This window comes from Mytilus galloprovincialis, chromosome 1 (genome assembly GCF_965363235.1).
Source record: "Mytilus galloprovincialis chromosome 1, xbMytGall1.hap1.1, whole genome shotgun sequence".
Taxonomy (NCBI): domain Eukaryota; kingdom Metazoa; phylum Mollusca; class Bivalvia; order Mytilida; family Mytilidae; genus Mytilus; species Mytilus galloprovincialis.
In genome coordinates, this window is record NC_134838.1 from 71,291,234 (window position 1) to 71,304,278 (window position 13,045).

At 31.9% G+C, this 13,045-nt stretch overlaps 1 protein-coding gene across 1 annotated transcript in view; it reads left to right on the forward strand.

Moving 5' to 3' along the window:
- The first annotated feature begins 221 nt into the window (after nt 1-221).
- The window catches only part of LOC143082955 (putative inhibitor of apoptosis), a 30,792-nt gene continuing 17,968 nt past the window's right edge, over nt 222-13,045 (forward strand). Inside the window, exon 1 of the mRNA XM_076259015.1 lies at nt 222-296. The gene's annotated coding sequence lies outside the window, so the exon portion shown is untranslated. The remainder of the gene's footprint in view (nt 297-13,045) is intronic.

Sequence of the window (13,045 nt, forward strand, 5' to 3'; positions counted from 1 at the left end):
TCATTATTATTTGTATAGTCGCAATTAAAGTACATGCATGTTTCGTTCTATTGAATAGATCGGAATTCCATATTACGCCTTACATGGTTGACCATTTTTTTCTTGACAATAGTGGTTAAAACAATAGAATATCAATATTTACACATGCACATTCCAATTACATCATAAGATTTATTTATAATTACAAGCTGATGCAATATTATTGATTACACTTCAAATATTACGCAATTGAGAAACGAAAGGAGCGGACGGTGATACCGAGAAGCATAACTTCTTCATTTCCAAGCAATTTCTAGGTATACTATTATATTTGTTTATCATTTATTATTGCTCCGTTAATAAATCATTCAATTACAGTTTTCACGTTTGGACTGTTATATAAATTTGTCAGGGCCTTTTGGAATTTGTTTTACGGTATGGGTTTTGCTCATTGTTGAGGGCTGTACGGTGGCATACAGTTGCTAAAATCTACTTCATTTTGATCTTTTGGTGGAAAGTTGTCTCACTGCCAATCATACGACATCTTCTTATTCTAATATATATTGCTACCATATTTCTATCTTTTTGCTATTTATCTATTAAAACTATTCGCAGGTAGATGAAGGTCAGTACAAAAATTCCAAATTCAATAACGCTTCATTGAGACACACATTATAAAATTGATCGTTCGCGTCAAATTGGCTGTTAGATATGTTTTTCATTTAAAAATATATACAATGAACATGTGGGTAAATGTACTTAACATAATTGCAATTTTGATTCAAACTATTACTTTTTTCATAGGTGCTTGAGGACAGGATCCTGTTATGAGCCCCCCATAGTCCCTCCTCCGTAATTATTATCATAAATATCAGATATATTACTAACAACTTGAATCTCGTCTATAGAGCGAGGCGATCTATAGTCGAGATTCACGTTGATAGTAAACTTGCATATTTACAATAAAAATATGGTAAATTAGTATATACATGGTACAAATAAGTGATATATATTTAAAAATCTGAGATTTATGATAATAAAGGGGAGGGACTCAAGCACCTATGCTTTTTTTTTTTATAGGAATATGTAATACAATAATTAAACACATTTAGTGATCATGAAACGTTGCAATCATTAACCTAGCTTTCAGATTCAGAAAATAAATAGCACTATAAACAACGAATATGTGGAATAAATATGTTCATTTTTCGATGCATGATTTTATTTAATTAGGTGTTATTGCCTTTAAACTATATAGCTTTCAGTAAATGGTCTGTACTAAGTGCAATAAATATTTAGAATGCCCCTATTTTGAGAGGATTATATTCCCTGCAAAATGTCATTTATGCTACAGCTGACGGGTGCCGCGGATCATCTATGATTTTTGAAAGGGGGCACTCGATCATAATTTTTTTTATTTTGGACGATTTTACACTATTATATAGTCATTTTTATGTGGAATGAATGAAAGAATGATTTTTTCGAAATACTAAGGATTTTCTTATCCCAGGGATAGATGACCTTAGCTGTATTTGGCAAAACCTTTGATATATCGGGTCCTCAATGCTCTTCAATTTTTTACTTGTTTGGCTTTATAACTATTTTGATCTGAGCGTCACTAATGAGTCTTATGTAGATGCAACGCACGTCTGGCGTATAAATTTATAAGATGGTATCTTCGTTAACTATATACTACAATTTCTGTATTTCTCGAAAACATGAGATTTAAAGTTTTTGCGATCAAAAGTGAGTGATACGCCTATGTATGGACTTGTCTGTCTTTCCGTCATTTTTTTTTGGCCTTGGTGTTGTTTATTTTTATTGGACGTGTTGTTTTCGATTGTCCTTTAATTGAGTATTTCATTACTATCTTTAGTTTAATTTGATGACACTTATATTACTCCTTACAACACTGGTAAAACAGATACACTTAGATTGATTGAAGCTATAGTCTTACTCAAAACGTCTTTACGATGTTAATATGTTTGTATTAGAATTTACTTGTACTTGGCTCGTACCAGAACTGGATACAGTTCGTTAGCAGATTATGACTTGATTTATTTATTTTGAGATCTTCAAGTATAATAGATAAAATTGAATATGGTACTGTTTACACTCATGCTATAAATGTTTTAACTATAAGGTAGCACGATAGTATTTGCATTCCAGAATTTAGGTTGCTCTAAGTCAATGAATCTGAACAGTGTGATTGGTCTTAAAATACAGTATCAACTGAAGATACTTTCCCAAACTGAGGGATGAATCAGGTAGAAAAATATGAAATAATTTTACATACAGGTTCAGGTGAACATGAACTTTTTAGATTTTTTTAAAAATTTTGTATACACTGCGTGATAAAAGACATAAAATCACTAGTGGCCTTAGGTTTTTAAAAGTAGCAAAAAAAAAAAAAAAAAAGTAAACGGTCATAATACATATTCAAATTTATTTCTGTTTAGTATAATGAAAGTACTTCAGTTAACTGTGTGTGTAGAATTTTTCGAAGTGCGAGAAGGTGGTGAAAATCCTAAAAAGGCTATAATTTTCCCTTATGGGCCAGGAAATACTACAGATCTGTAGTAATATTGCATCTTTAAATACCTATGACTGATGTATATACCAATATAAGTTTTAAGAAATGCTTTTTTTAAGTCTGATAATCAATTATAAGTTGCTTGCAATCGTAATATTTTGTAAAAATAGTAGGAATGACATAAAAAAAATCAAATGTTCATTGAAACTAACAGATTACGAATTTATAAAATTGAATATACGAAACTCGATACTGTCAGTGTACTAGTAATACATATTAGTTCAATAGTATCTGTTCCATAATCCCATAAACCACATACATGTAAAAGTAAAGTATCACAACGCGACAATTGTGATTCTCTTGTGTGTTTTTAAGCATGATTCCAAAATAACGAATGTTCCAATAACATTAAAGCAGCGAAAATTCTTTAAGATTGTCTACGTGTTTCTTTTAATCTTACTAGAACACACCCGCGAAATCGCGGGCATTCAGAGCGTAGTTTAAAGTATCAGTATGTAAAGTGTTGTTGGAAGAATTTTGTTAAATACAGAATGACTGGAGAATTTCAGCAAAAGTATCATAAGTCATAGGTTATTGGGGACAGGAAAATGTTTTTTTTTACCCTCCACCTTTATTTCCAAAGTTCACAATTTTTGGTTTTCTATCAATTTTAATATGAACATACATTTAGTATGTTATGAACATTTATTTAAGTAAGGAGCCTGTAATTCAGTGGTTGTCGTTTGTTTATGTGTTACATATTTGTTTTTCGTTCATTTTTTGTACATAAATAAGGCCGCTAGTTTTCTCGTTTGCATTGTTTTACATTGTCATTTCGGGGCCTTTTGAAGCTGAGTATGCGGTATGGGCTTTGCTCTTTGTTGAAGGCCGTACGTTAACCTATAATTGTTAATTTCTGTGTCATTTTGGTCTCTTGTGGAGAGTTGTCTCAACATGGCAATCATACCACATCTTCTTTTTTTTTGTAATCAATGAATTTTGTAAAAGATTTAATGACTGGAGAATTTCAGAAAAAGTATCAAAAGTTCACATGAATAATTTTAGCGCTTATCTGTATATTATGAACATTCATTACTATATAAATAAAGCGTATTTACTTTCAATTCTAAGTTTACTTATCGATCCATGGTGATCATTGATATAGTATACAGACCCTCTCTATTTAATAAACTCTGTGACTGCCGTGGATAGTAAACTTGAAAATGATAGCAGATAAAATTCTGAAAATACACTTTATTCGTAGTATATGTATGTTCAAAGTATACAGAAAAACGCAAACCGGAAGTCTAATCTGACTTAAAATTTCGTACAATGACGGGACAATACCCGGATGCCTTTTTTCTCGTTTTTCTCCTAAAATAACTCAATCTGAATAATCATATGAATGGATGACAAATGCGACTATGCACTGTACCTATAGGACACAGAGGCGTGTTGATTAATTTATTGTGGAAAGAAGAGAAGCGACACCAAAAATGAGGTCTTCTCGTTTAATAGTATAGATAATAATATTATGTATTCTATGTAACAATATCAATAATTGAATAACCTGTACCCTGAGCCAAAAATGCGGTTAATTTGAATGAAAAAAAAAAAAATCCCAACCTCAAATATGTACGTAAAATCCTTTACGAAATGGGATTGACAAAAAATTCAACATACATGTACTATGATTACTCTCCCATATGACGGTAGGCAACTTTTTTTTTATAAACTCGCACCGTTATAGAGTGCTGTTTTTCTTAAAAATTGACGACATTAAGTTTTATATTAAGTTTACGATATTAAATTATTATTCTAGAATAAGGTTTATACAAGATAATTTCTTTAGTAATTTGCATTCAACATGCTTAATATCCTTCCGCAGCAATTTAAAAAGTGCCGTTCAGGCTCAGGGTCGTTTTTTTATAAGAAAAAAAATAAGAGGTCAAAGAGATCAAACTCATTTTCAGTACATTAAGCATCTTTCACGGCAACTGTACATGTAGGAAAAATGCGAACTTTTATGAACCTATTTCGGAGGAATTTTATCGTAATAATTTTCCTTTACATGGGATATTTTAGGTACAGTTATAAAAGGCAGAGTAGCAGTTCTATGAGAGATTATGTGCCGATTTTGAAAACAATTTCTTCGACACTTAAAACTTCTTAGTAATACTTCGTTTCTACCGAGGTTTCTCCATATTAACACTCAGTCTTCGAACATTCAGTATACCTACTCCACTTACTGCTATTGCCACATTTGTTTAAGTCAGAATTTAAAATATGAACAACATTTACAAAAAAAGTTCAAGTTGTATAGAATATCACACGAAACTTTCAGTGCAGTATATAGAATTCTAATAGGTCTGAGCAGAGCTTTGCAAATGTTAAGCCTCGGTCACACATTACCGGATAACTCGAACGGACGCCTAATGTACGCTAAGTTTGTGCATTGTAGAACACTGCTGCGGGTAACATTGTATATTATCAACAAACCATAACTTGTATAGGACAAACTAATTATACATACACTGTCATACATTGTCCGATATTCTCATTTTATGTATAGAAACAATATATTCTAGACTCTTGAGATTTTAGACAATCACGTTTAACACCAAGATATATAAAAGATAGCTTGGCCATGCAGATACCGGTATAACATATAAAATTAGAAAAAATGGATGGACTGCACATTGATTTTTTTTACACAAACTGTCAGAAGGCGCGCATCTAATCATAGCACTTTTCAATAATAAATAAGCCACATGGTCGCATCCAGCCATTTTTAAAAAGGGGTTCCCAATCCAGGATTAAGTGGGGTGAGAGGTTGGGGTTCCAACTATGTGTCACAATTCAAATGCATTTTTCGTCTAAATAATGCAGAGAGGGGTTCCTTCCCCGGAATCACCCCGCTGCATCAACCATTGATACATAATTGTAAACATATCATATATTATATATATATACCACTAGCTAACTTCATTTATTGATTGATGCGGAACTACTTGAAAACTAGTTTTAAAATATTACGTCAGCATTACTTTCTTGCTGATTTTATTTATATAACAGTTAGTTGAATCAATTTTATTGATTGTAATCAAGATTATTAACCTGTCAACAACACGACATTCTAAATCTGGTATTCATACGCTTGAATAAATCTATATACATGTACTTATATAATTTCTTCACATAACGTTATCCTTGTGCTGTGCGGGGGAGGCCAAATGAAATTCTTCTAATTTTTTGGCATTTATTTAATTATTTACTACTTTAATGAACATTTACAATTTGTTCTATGCGAGGAATTTAATAAAATCTATTTAAATCTGACATTCCTTTATTACCAGAAGAAAATTTTCAGCTCAAACAGGATGGTTAAAAGGACAAAGTCATAATATAATCTTTCTGTTGTTATTATTGTCAATAGATCACATATATTACTTTCTTGTGAATGACAGTTAAATACTTTTTGATTACATTCATGAAATTATTTAAGCTATCGAAGATATTCCATTCATATTTCAAAAACTACGTATACTGTTTTATTCATTCATTCATAAAACATAGTAAAGATATCAAATACTATGTTAAATATTTTAATATGTATCTGTATAGGTGTTAACAAATATAGGAAATTAGATATTTATTATTTATGAATAGAATATCGGTAGGTAGGTGAAATATGTAATCCAAAGAGACTTTCTAAGAAAAAGGTTTCTATTACCTTTTTTTTTTTTGAAAAGAAATGCTTTTTTTAGACGGCATGTTGCCAATCTTATTCAAATAAAATATCGTTTAAACTAGGTTAAGATCCTCTCAGGATAAATTTAATCTTTACCAAGAAAGAAATAGTGTTATTCAACTTAGTGAAAGAAAATATTTCTATTGCAAGGCAACTGTAATACAACTTTTCAATGAATCTTTTATTCCTTAAATCGGTATCTACTCCTAACGAAATATTTTTCATTTAATCATGTGTAAAGAAGACAACAAATGAACTGTTTTATTTTTTGATTACAGTTTTGGGGTTAAATTAGTGTTTTAAATATGATTATTCCGCATGAAACTTGAAATGTGATCTCATATACATCTACCGAACACCGCGAATAATGATACTGAATACAACCCTTTCTTAAAAACTAAACAGTTTAAGTTGATATTTTCGATTTAACATATATATATACAACTCGTGACACCAAATCGCCTGCACTGCAGCCGTCCCACTTCTTATACACCCCTCACTTGTAGAACATTTAGATAGGACTTCAACTAGTATGTAGATATTAACACACACGGCTATCTAGACTATTATTTATTTGTCCTCAATTTTGTTGTTCATTGTTTTGATTACCGAGTAACAACGAAATAGTCATCTAATTGAGATGGTGTGAATCAGATGTTGATATTTAAAAATTCAAAGCTATGTTAGAACATGCACAATACAAAGTCTCTTGCAGATACCGACAGCATATTTTTGACGTATGTTACCCAGATTTACATATATACAAACACTACTCATTCTTTACTGAAGATATCGAAGCACAATATTTATAAGTCGACCTGCTTCCATTCTCTAACATAAGCCTTCGAAGAATTTCAATATTACTAGTAAATGATTAATCGGACGTTAACTACATGTACAAAAACCTGTGAATATTATATACATGTACGGTTATGAACGAAACACTTGACGGTTTAAACTATTCCACGAAATTCTTGGTAAACAATATCTTATAGATCTTTTAGATATTATATATCAAAATAAACTATTGTTTCTACGATATAAATATACTTCTAAGAAGAAACCGATAACAAACAAATGACTTAAAACTTTCCTATCAATGCTGAATCATTTTAAGAGTACTTCAATCTCTCTAATAAGTTTCTTATTCGACAGTGAGAAATTGTTTAAAGTAATAAGGTAGGTAACTATTGTTCTAGTATTTTACTCACAGTATCAATAGTTTTGACCCACTTTCAGATGGAATAAACGCATGTTAAAGAAAATTACAAATGTAGTTATTTGTCCTCAATTGCAATGTTCTGTTTAATTTATTAAATTGGTCCTTGAAGGTTTTTACCATTACAGTTGGTTTCAGCGACGGAATCGCTGATTGAAGAAGATGAAAGAATGTTTCACCTTTAATACAAGTGTGGACACAGATGAGTGTGGATAGTGTGTTTGGATGTTTGACAGTGTCTTATGACAATAAAGTTCTATGTTTTTCCTATATGGTGTTAATAACTGTGTTGCACGGTGACAACCGATCTGAGCATTAGGAGTGTTATTTATTTGATATTTTTTTATGTTCAATACAGACATGGGGAGACAGTAATTACATTAGTTACCAAATGATTATGATAGAACATGTTCTACATCTTTGGTTTTGGATACATTTTGTAGCTGGGAATTGTTAATTTCTGTGTCGATTTGGTCTCTTGTGGAGAATTGTCTCATTGGCAATCATACCTCATCTTTTTTTTTATATGTATTTGCTTACTATTGGTATGGTTCTATTTACATTACTTTGTGGTGGATCGTCAGTATCATTAGTAAAAAAAAATTTAAAATGTCGAATTTCTTCCTCAGATTAGAATACATTTATTGGTTTTAAGTAATGACAATGGCTTAAGTCTGACATGATTATTGGGGCTAAATAAGATCGGAAGTAAACCTCTGTGCTGATTTATATCAATTCTTTATATCTCCTCCAAAGCTGGTCGAAGCAAAGACAAATTTTGACCAAAATAAAAATGATTTCATCAAAAGAACCTTTGTGAGCATGCTTCAAAGACTCATAACTGCTCCAAAAGTAATCTGATCGAATTTGAAGCATGTCAAGCAGATATCATCAACATCTACTTAATAAGTCTTAAAATATGTCTAAATACCTAAAAAGCTATTTAGTACTCAAAAGGTATTGCAAAATTATTCCTTTTCATTTTTTGTTTTGTTATATGGATACAAATATAAGTGATACATGTACCAATACAGTATTTGTTGTGGTATGCAAGTGTAGTAATTAGCATTTACTGTAACAATGTTAATTCACACAAATTAAGAAAAAACAAATGAATGGAACAGATACTCCGCAGGGTGCTGCTTTATACGACTGCAGAGGTGGAAACCTGAACGGTTGTGGCTAGTATGGACACAACATTCAAGCTAGATACAGCTTTGAATTTGGATTGTGGTTAAATAGTTGACACAACATAGGTTTCTGACACAGATTGAATGTGGTCTATAAAGAACATCAACTTAAAAATTTTAAATTGGACATTTACCTATTTTGGTCCAATATCCAAAATCTAAATACATGGTTAAATTCAGAATATCATAGAACCCGAAGAATTCAATTTTTGATCGGACCAACTTGAAAACTGGGCCCATAATCAAAAATCTAAGTACATGTTAAGACTCACCATATCAAAGAACCCCAAAAATTCAATTTTTGTTAAAATCAAGCTGATTTTAAATTTGGACCCTTTGGACCTTAATGTAGATCAATTTAAAAACAGGACCAAAAATTAAGAATCTTAACACGGTTAGATTTGGCATATCAAAGAAGCACAATAATTCATTTTTTTGATGAAGGCAAACAAAGTTTAATTTTGGCCCCTTATTCCTTGGGACCAAAACTCCCAAAAATAATCCAAACCTTCCTTTTGTGGTCATAAACCTTTATAGATTTCTATTAACTTATGCTAAAGGTATTGTTAAAAAAACCAAGAAAAATGCTTATTTGGGACCTGTTTTTGGTTCCTAAATCCTACCCTGTTGGGACTAAAACTACCAAAATCTATTCCAACCCTCCTTGTGTGGCCATAGACCTTATGTTAAAATATCATAGATTTCTGTTTACTAATACTTGAGTTATAGAGCAAAAACCAAGAACAATGCTAAATTTGGGCCCTTTTTCCTAAACTGTTGAGACCAAAATACCCAAAATCAATCCCAGCCTTCCTTTCATGGTCATAAATCTTGTGTCTAAATTTCATATATTTCTATTGACTTTTACTTAAGTTAGAGTGCTAAAACCAAATTTATGTCTTTGGATGAAGACGATGACGCCAACGTGATACAAATGTACAACCAAAAAGTTTTCAATTTTTGTGGTGGTATAAAAATGATCTCAAATCAAATTTCTAATGGAGTTTGCAACAATAATTATTCAACTACTCATTTTAATAAAACATTAAGTATTAAAATATAAATGTCATACAGTCATGGTGATGATGCCCCCGCTAGCATATAACGTTAAAAAGGTACATAAAGTGAAGCTGCCAAAAATTGAACTTAAACTGAGTTTAGAGGTAATAAGCATTATATACACATTTCACTAAATTTAGTGGAGACAAACTTGAGAAATTTTTCCATTTGTGAAAGGACATAACCCTAGAATGATAATCAAAGTGCTTGTAATCACTGAATGGCTATTAAAGACTGCTTAAATTTATCAGTTGGTAGTAAAGTGAATTTTGCATTGTATAGTGTATATACATGTATAGCATTATTTTAAGTTGATTCAACTACTATTATGGACAGAGAAATCTAAACTCCAATTTTTAAAGAAGATTTCATAAAGCATTGGTTTTAGGTAATTCAACAACCATTCTGGACAAAGAAATAACTCAAATTTATTGTCTGGAATCTACAAAAATGTTTGTTTTTGGCCCTTAATTCCTAGACTGTTTGACCCATAACCCACAAAATAGACCTCAACCTTCTACTTATGGTATTCAATATTATGGTACAATTTCAGAACAATTGAAATACTTATACACAACTTTTTGTACGGACACTAGATTAATGCTTGTTTTGGTCACCTTTGGAACCCTTATTCCTAAACCTTAGGGACTATATATATAACCCCCCAAAACAATCCCAGGCTTCCTTTTATGATTATAAATATTACTGTGGATGCATTATTATTCTTTGGATACCAATTTTCGTGGCTTTTGTGGCTAGAGTCTTACCACGAAATTAAATGTTCAACGATTAACAAATTTTCTATAGGCTTGTATGCAGACTTCGGCAAAACCACGAAATTAAATATCCACGAAAATGCAAACTTTCTTTAATCCACGAAAATTGGTACCCACGAAAATAAATGAATCCACAGTATGTTATAATTTTAAGGCTTCCTTTTTACTTATACTGAAGTTATTATCTGGAAACCATCCGTCTTGGGAAGACGAAGACAGGATACATACATGTATTTCAACTGCAAAAATTTCTGTGGTTGTTTAAAAATTTCAAACATGTACGATGAAATATTGTTTTAGAAATTGATAAGCCTAGATATGCCTTATAATTTTTCCCTGCATAGTTGAAGGACCATTTACACTCAGAACCGAGTCATCAGTAGGCAGCTAGTACAGATGTATTAAAACAACCTAGCATCATATTGCTAGTAGTGGTAGTAGCATTCTCGGGTAAATTTGTTCTTTTTTTTTATAATATATTTGGTTCAAATCAATATAGAACAGTGGCGGATCCAGGGGGGGGTTCCGGGGGTGCGCACCCCCCCTTTATTTTTGCCGATCAATGCATTTGTATCGGGACATATGTTTTGCACCCCCCCTTTGCCCTGGGTGCCCTGGGTTAGCACCCCCCCCTTTCGAAAATTCCTGCATCCGCCCCTGTAGAATGCTTTTATCTCCCTAATACTTACATTGTAAATAGAGGTGATACTACTTTGACAAATCCTTGTACATGAGAGTTTTCTGTCAAATCTTTATTTCACAAAGAATGATTTGCATAACAATGAACTGAGCTCAAAGCAAAGTATTCAATAATACACTTAGACAAAGAGCTAAATTCAGTGATATACTTTGTACTACAGGTCCTTCATTAACATCCATCGACCAAAACCACATCTCAAAAACATTCCATACTACATGGTTGGATTCAGAAGACCTGAAAAAGACACGATTTTTTTTATCATATTTTAAGTATATACACACAGGTTTAAACTTTCTTGTGGTACAATCATTCCGTATCTAGCAACTATCAATTTGCTTCATGCACATATTGATATGTGTTGAGTTTACCTCTGTTGGAAATAAGAACACACAAACCTCCACCTAATTTTAGTCAACGGACAAAACATTAAAAACTATAAAATATTATCTAAGACTTGTCAGTGTCTATTTACCATTGCCACTGAATCAGTGATATATGTACACATAATTATGTACATGCAAGACTAAAATTATAAAGTACACTAGAACAGACATGTGGTATCGCAGGTCCAAGACTGAGTTAACGTATATAACTATGTGCAAGCCTTATTTTAGTATTAGTATTTTTATCTGATAAAGTTATGCCGATTAAACGATACACAGTTTTCTCTGCTTTCAAATCTTTCTGATTGAAACCGTCGAACTGGAACTTATCAATTATTGGTAATATTAATTATTTGAAAAACAAAAGTTCCTGGAATGGAGTATTTTTTTAATCAACAGCATTGTCATATACATACATGTATTAGTTGTAAATAAAATTGAATTCTTTGATTCGCTGTTTTACGTCATGCCGGCTAACAAATTGAAAACTGTACCTATACGCCTTATTTTTAGTCCAGATTTTAGTATTTGTATTGTTACAATGTATCTTAGAAAGTCTAAACTGATTAAAATTTGACAATTTAGTAGTTTCAACCCTGTGGATACGACCCGTGTATATAGCATATTAATCCTGAATACACTGTTTGGTGGTGCACCTGTCAGACGCGGAACGTACAAATAAGGTAATCGGTAACAGGTGAATATACTATTAATTTTTGGTATCGGTATCGGACTCGATACGGAACTTCTTAATTATTGGCAATATTAATTACGTGGAAAACAAAAGGGCCTGGAGTGGTGTAATTTTTAATCTACACCTTTGTACTATATTAGTTATATATAAAGTTGAATTCTTTGATTCGTCCTTTTTACGCGATGACGGCTGACAAATTGGACCTCGTAATTTTAGTATTATAGATATATAAGACTAAAACTGACATTCAGTCTTTACGATATCTTCATTCCCAAAGTCATTTTCAAATCTGACTTCATGGTAAAATAAGATTCCATATCTACAACCAATGAAAAGGAAATATCCCTCTAATAGACTAGCATTTAAATCACAGTTTTCGAAAATGGAAGCTAGGTCACCGTGGAACCTAGAACAAAAAAAAGGGAAAAAATACATCTGAAATATTTCAAATGCATGTACATGAAATAATATTAATCTCTAAAATTCACCATATTGTTCCCTTTTTTATCTTCTGTTCGATACTGTATATCCAGTGGCGAATCCAGAAATTTTCTAAAGTGGGAGCCCACTGACTGACCTAAGAGGGGGCTCGCTCCAGTCACGATTCAGTGATTCCCTATATAAGCAACCAAATTTTTTCTCAAAAAGCAGGGGCCCACCCCACCCCCCCCCTAAATCCACCTCTGATATCAACCTCTAGATGTCTTTCAATTACATTCAGTTTAGTGTGGGTTGATGTTTGATTGTTGTACATGTTACAA